Source organism: Triplophysa rosa, unplaced genomic scaffold (assembly GCF_024868665.1).
Source record: "Triplophysa rosa unplaced genomic scaffold, Trosa_1v2 scaffold115_ERROPOS55878, whole genome shotgun sequence".
In the NCBI taxonomy this organism is placed as follows: Eukaryota; Metazoa; Chordata; class Actinopteri; order Cypriniformes; family Nemacheilidae; genus Triplophysa; species Triplophysa rosa.
Genome location: NW_026634080.1, coordinates 48,624 through 54,421, shown reverse-complemented (window position 1 = coordinate 54,421; position 5,798 = coordinate 48,624). Strand labels below are relative to the sequence as shown.

General features: G+C 42.9%; 1 long non-coding RNA gene across 1 annotated transcript; it reads right to left on the bottom strand.

Moving 5' to 3' along the window:
- Positions 1-1,043: 1,043 nt before the first annotated feature.
- Positions 1,044-2,253, bottom strand: LOC130549406 (uncharacterized). Its single transcript, XR_008962182.1, has 3 exons — positions 1,561-2,253; positions 1,323-1,471; positions 1,044-1,251 (listed from the first exon to the last, which is right to left on the bottom strand). It is a non-coding gene; the product is annotated as an uncharacterized LOC130549406 (long non-coding RNA).
- Positions 2,254-5,798: the final 3,545 nt, after the last annotated feature.

Sequence of the window (5,798 nt, the reverse complement as noted above, 5' to 3'; positions counted from 1 at the left end):
TTGCGCCATTTCCTTTCAGCAGCCCGAGTGTACTCCGTTGTTCACGGAGGATGTCAGACAGCCAAGGGCAGGAGGGGGTGGCGCGAGCTGGTCTGGAGGACAGAGGACAAAGGTTATCTAGACAGGATGTAAGTGTTGAGCATAAGGTGTCGGTGGCAGTGTCACATCTAGAGATGCAAAGTTGGAGGGAAGCGAGGATGTCACTTTAGCAGAGAGGGTGCTAGGGGAGAGAGAGCGAAGGTTCCGTCTAAAATAAACGGGTGTAGGTGTAGTGCATGTAGGAAGGAGCATGTTGAAAGCCATGCGTGCAGAAATGTGAAGAGGTGTGACTTTTATCTGTGGTGAAGTTACGGGTGTAGATGAGATCAAGCTGGTTTCCTGATCTGTGATTACCGGCTGTGGCGAGGCGCGTGAGGTCGAACGAGGCGGCGAGGGTGTGGAAGTCAGACGCATAGTGTTTCTCCAGGTGGACGTTGTCCTCCGGGAATGACGAAAGCAGCACATCTAACTCTTCAATGAAGTTGTGAAAAGGACCTGGGAGGGGACGGTAAACTACAACAACACTGAGCTGAGTGGGAGAAGCCATATTAACAGCGTGCAAAGAGAAGACAGTGTGGAATATTTCCAATTATTTTTGATAGCAAACCTGTGCCTCCTCCTCTTCCAGTTTGGCGGGGAGAGTGAGAGAGAGAAGTAGTTTCTGGAGAGAGCAGTGGGTGTGGCTGAGTCTTCAGGACGAATCCATGTCTCAGTAAGATCTAGAAGTGTGAATGTCAGACTGGCTAGCAAAAAGCATGGATGAAGTTAGTCTTGTTCAACTGCTGACTGACAGTTCCAGAGACAACAGAGAGAGACAAGAGGTGCAGAACGGGAGGTGTGAACGGGACGCGGTGACAGTGCGCGTCGTGCCTTGTGTCTTGGGGGAGAACACTGCTGCGGTGGAGTAAAGGAATAAACTGGAAACCATGATGTTAGTATACAACTAAACGAAAGCAAAGGTATGTTAAACTTGTACTGATGTGCCTTGCCAGTGTCTTGCTCGGAGGAGTCGCGCAGGTCTTGGCAAGGTCTTTACACACGTCGGGCTGCACACGAGGGCTGGCGCTACCGCTGACGCTTACCTCTTCTGGACGATTTCCTCGCTCACTAATTTCGCGCAGCTTTTCTGCAGAGACCCGATGTACTCGATGAACTGCTTGGACCTTATGCACAGCGACGAACTGCTGCATAGAGACTGCGCGTTGAACGTCTCTGAAGAAAGAATGACACGCATTTAAGCCCAATGAAGTGTCCGTATATAAAAAACATCAAATCATGCTAACCTTTTCAGGCTCTTCAGGTGGTTGAGTGGAGTCTGTTTGGTCAACTTGGCCTCATCGAGATACAGCTTTGATTTCTCCCTGTTCCTCACAAACAACAGGGACGGCTGTTGTGGGTCCATGAAGTGGAGAAATCTAGCCACGTTTTCCACCTGAAAATAAAGAAAAGTTGTGTTACATGACCACACGGATGAGACTTTTTGCAACGTTGAAAAGAAGCACTTTCAAGTTATATTCTCACCTCCTGTTTGAAATGTTCATTCTGGAGGTCTTTCTCCAGGTACGTGGCGAAGTCTTTCAGGAGCGGATGTCCAGGCGAGTGTTTTTTTGATACGGTCCCTTCTCTGAATCCTTTTGCCACAAGTTCGTTCACTGTTCCATGAATAGGGGTTCGCTCAGTGATACAATTCACAGTTCGGTTCACTCACAAGAGAGAAATGTTATTCTGCGTACAAAAGTGTTGAGACGAATAAACGATCTACAGCCATCCGAAAACTCAACACTCTCTTCACACGACACACCATAGCGTTTTAAGTTCGTTTGATCAAATAAAACAAAAACTGGATGAAACACAAAATAAACACGGGAGTAATTGACTCCAGTCACGTTAGCGTTAGCAGGCGCTTTTCACAGCCTCGCTCGCGTTCATATACAGCGCAAAACTCACTCCGTCGCATATAACAACTCCAAGAGTTAACGGGACCGGACACTTAATCGAAACAGCAGACGGCACAAATGCGAATCGCGGGTCTAACGCTACTTTCCAGCGGTATGAACAACCCGAAGATCACAGAAACCTCAGCGAGCACACTCTCACTCTCACCTTGATGCTAACGTGCGCACAAAATGGCGGCGCCCTTGGCAAAGACCAAAATAAAAGTCTCGTAAGAAACAATTATTGTAGATTCCCCTACAATTATACACATTATTGCCCTGAACGGCAATACGATCATAATGAATCTATTCTTCGTAGTATTTTTGAAAACAATCTCACAATAACCTATTTTGACACTATAACGTCAAATGTGGAGGAGTCTGGAGACATGAATGAGCTTGAAGTTTCGTAAATATATCCCAGCAAACACAAAACGTTCCCCTTACGTTCTCATTTGGTTATTTTTTTGGGACCCAATAAAGAACGTTCTAAAAACGTTCCCTATTATATCTTTTAGTTACTCTTTATAGCTGTCTAGGCTTATGAGGTTAAGAGTCTAAAGATATTAATAAAGAGACGACACACACACAAGCTGTTTTACCGCACGCACATTGTGTTTCTTATTCGTCTTCCCCGTAGGGCTCCCGCATATCTGAATACAGATCACCACCTAGTGGTAAGAACCAACATACACCACGTTCCTTACGGGTTATTGTTTTATGTAACCAAACGAGAACCTGTAGAGAACGTTCCCTGCAAGTTATTTTATTTTTTTGGTTTATTTTAATAAACTAAAAATAACCTGCAGGGAACGTTCTCTGCAGATTCTTCTTAGGTTATAAAAATTAATCCTTAAAATACCCCGCGAGGAACATTCGGTAATTAGGTTTATTAACAACTCTGTAGGCTACAGCATTAAAGCATAACACTATGACTTTTTGTAAGCTGCTTTGAAATTGTGTAGTTATAATAAAAAGCTTTACCATCATGGGTTGATACAGGAATTCAATATTAATGCAATTAATGAAAATAAATTATGCAATTTGAAATCAAACTTGAGTTATGGGCACAGTACAGTAAAATGTTGCAGTTCGCAAAAGCCAAAATTAAATCCAGCTATTGATGTGACTTTGATGTGCACACATTATCCCACACACATATTAAGTGTTTGCACAGCTTTAAGATTTGAATGTTGTTCATTTGAATTCACTGTGACGCGTTGTTACACAAGACTTGAGAAATATATCACATTACCGTTTTCAGACAGTAGGGGGCGCTCATACACAATGTTTCTTTGAGCATGTACCAGTTTTCTGAAAAGCCTCCAACACTGAATTCAGGAAGCAAACTGAATCATCAGGCAATCTGTAGTATTGAATCCGTTTCAAACGGTTACATGCACTATACATGGGATAGGTTTCTTTTTAACCAATAATTGAGTAATTTACAGTGCTGAATCAAAATCCTTCAAATCAATTTATTGTAACATGAGTGGAATAAAATATAACAGTACATACATAGTAGCAAATACTGGCCTGTCTCTGTAATGCACAGTAAGGACCAAACAATATACTGTATAATATCCATTTGTATGATGTACACAGAGTGACGAGACAGCATGAATTTCTGGACAACAGAATAATTGAATAGCCATGTCACAGGAATAGAGGCAGAACATTTCTGTATTCTCCTCACTGAAAAAGAAACATTAGGCAGTCAGGCAAGACATAGGGGGCAAAACACCCGTCTGTGTCTCCTGTCTGTGTCTCATGTCTGTGTCTCATGTCTGTGTTTCATGTCTGTGTCTCATGTTTGTGTCTCGTGTCTGTGTCTCGTGTCTGTGTCTCGTGTTTGTGTCTCGTGTTTGTGTCTCATGTCTGTGTCTCATGTCTCTGTCTCATGTCTGTGTCTCATGTCTGTGTCTCATGTCTGTGTCTCATGCTTGTGTCTCATGTCTGTGTCTGATGTCTGTGTCTCCTGTCTGTGTCTCATGTCTGTGTCTCATGTCTGTGTCTCATGTTTGTGTCTCATGTCTCTGTCTCATGTCTGTGTCTCATGTCTGTGTCTCATGTCTGTGTCTCATGTCTGTGTCTCATGTCTGTGTCTCATGTCTGTGTCTCATGTCTGTGTCTCATGTCTGTGTCTCATGTCTGTGTCTCATGTCTGTGTCTCATGTCTGTGTCTCATGTCTGTGTCTCATGTCTGTGTCTCATGTCTGTGTCTCATGTCTGTGTCTCATGTCTGTGTCTCATGTCTGTGTCTCATGTCTGTGTCTCATGTCTGTGTCTCATGTCTGTGTCTCATGTCTGTGTCTCATGTCTGTGTCTCATGTCTGTGTCTCATGTCTGTGTCTCATGTCTGTGTCTCATGTCTGTGTCTCATGTCTGTGTCTCATGTCTGTGTCTCATGTCTGTGTCTCATGTCTGTGTCTCATGTTTGTGTCTCATGTCTGTGTCTCATGTCTGTGTCTCATGTTTGTGTCTCATGTCTGTGTCTCATGTCTGTGTCTCATGTCTGTGTCTCATGTCTGTGTCTCATGTCTGTGTCTCATGTCTGTGTCTCATGTCTGTGTCTCATGTCTGTGTCTCATGTTTGTGTCTCATGTCTGTGTCTCATGTCTGTGTCTCATGTTTGTGTCTCATGTCTGTGTCTCATGTCTGTGTCTCATGTCTGTGTCTCATGTCTGTGTCTCATGTCTGTGTCTCATGTCTGTGTCTCATGTCTGTGTCTCATGTTTGTGTCTCACGTCTGTGTCTCATATGTCTGTGTCTCATGTTTGTGTCTCATGTCTGTGTCTCATGTTTGCAAAAATACTCCGAACAATATATAAAGTGGTACCGCGCTGGCAGCCGCGGCTTTGCCGGTGATGTCACTCGCTTCCCTTCGCTCGTGCTGGCTTGGACACGGGCGCTCTCTGCGCGGCCTCGGTCGCTGCCATGTGCTGCAAACTTTTTCGATTGAGACACTTCTCTATTAACCATTCCCACATCACGCCATTGGACGGTTTAGTAAAAGCGCTGAAAAACAAACAAACAAACAAACGAACGAAGCGTCGGCCCATTCAATTCAGCCCTGCCTCATATGTTTATGAAACTTCAAGCTCATTCATGTCTCCAGACTACTCCACATTGTAATGTCAAAATAGTTTCTTGTGTGATTAGACATTTTTCTCTTAATCTTTCCCATGTAACACCATAGTAAATGCGCTGAAAAACAAACAAACAAACAAACAAACGAAGTGTCGGCCAATCTCAGACATGTCTCCAGACTCCTCCACATTTGACATTATAATGTCAAAATAGGTTCTTGTGTACTCGAAAGGCATTATGCCCATAGCAGGATTCAGGAGCAATAAAAACCTATTGGACTCAACGGCAAATAGCAGGGTTCCACAACCCCCCAAAAAAGGCAACATTGGAAAGAGCAAATATTATGTCCAATATTGTGCATAATTCTGATCATTTTGTGCATATAAGCACTTTTGGGCTCTGTTGTACACCCCACTAATAAGAAGTATTCATAGGAACGATATTACCATAGATGTGTTAATAATCAGACCAATCAGACCAATGCTTGAGTGTTACAAGTGAATATATGAAGATGATTTAATGATTTACTAACATAATCAGTATACTTAAACATTGATTGAGTGTTGTTTGAACATATAAGTATATTTTAATCATTATAACCAAGTATAGAACAGATTTCAGTAATATAAAATTCAGTGATGTCTTTGAGATCTGTTTAAGGCCTGACCTAGATAAAGTTCAGAAGGTTGAACATGTAGTTCACTTTGTGGCCTGAAAACTGGTACCAACAGGAAA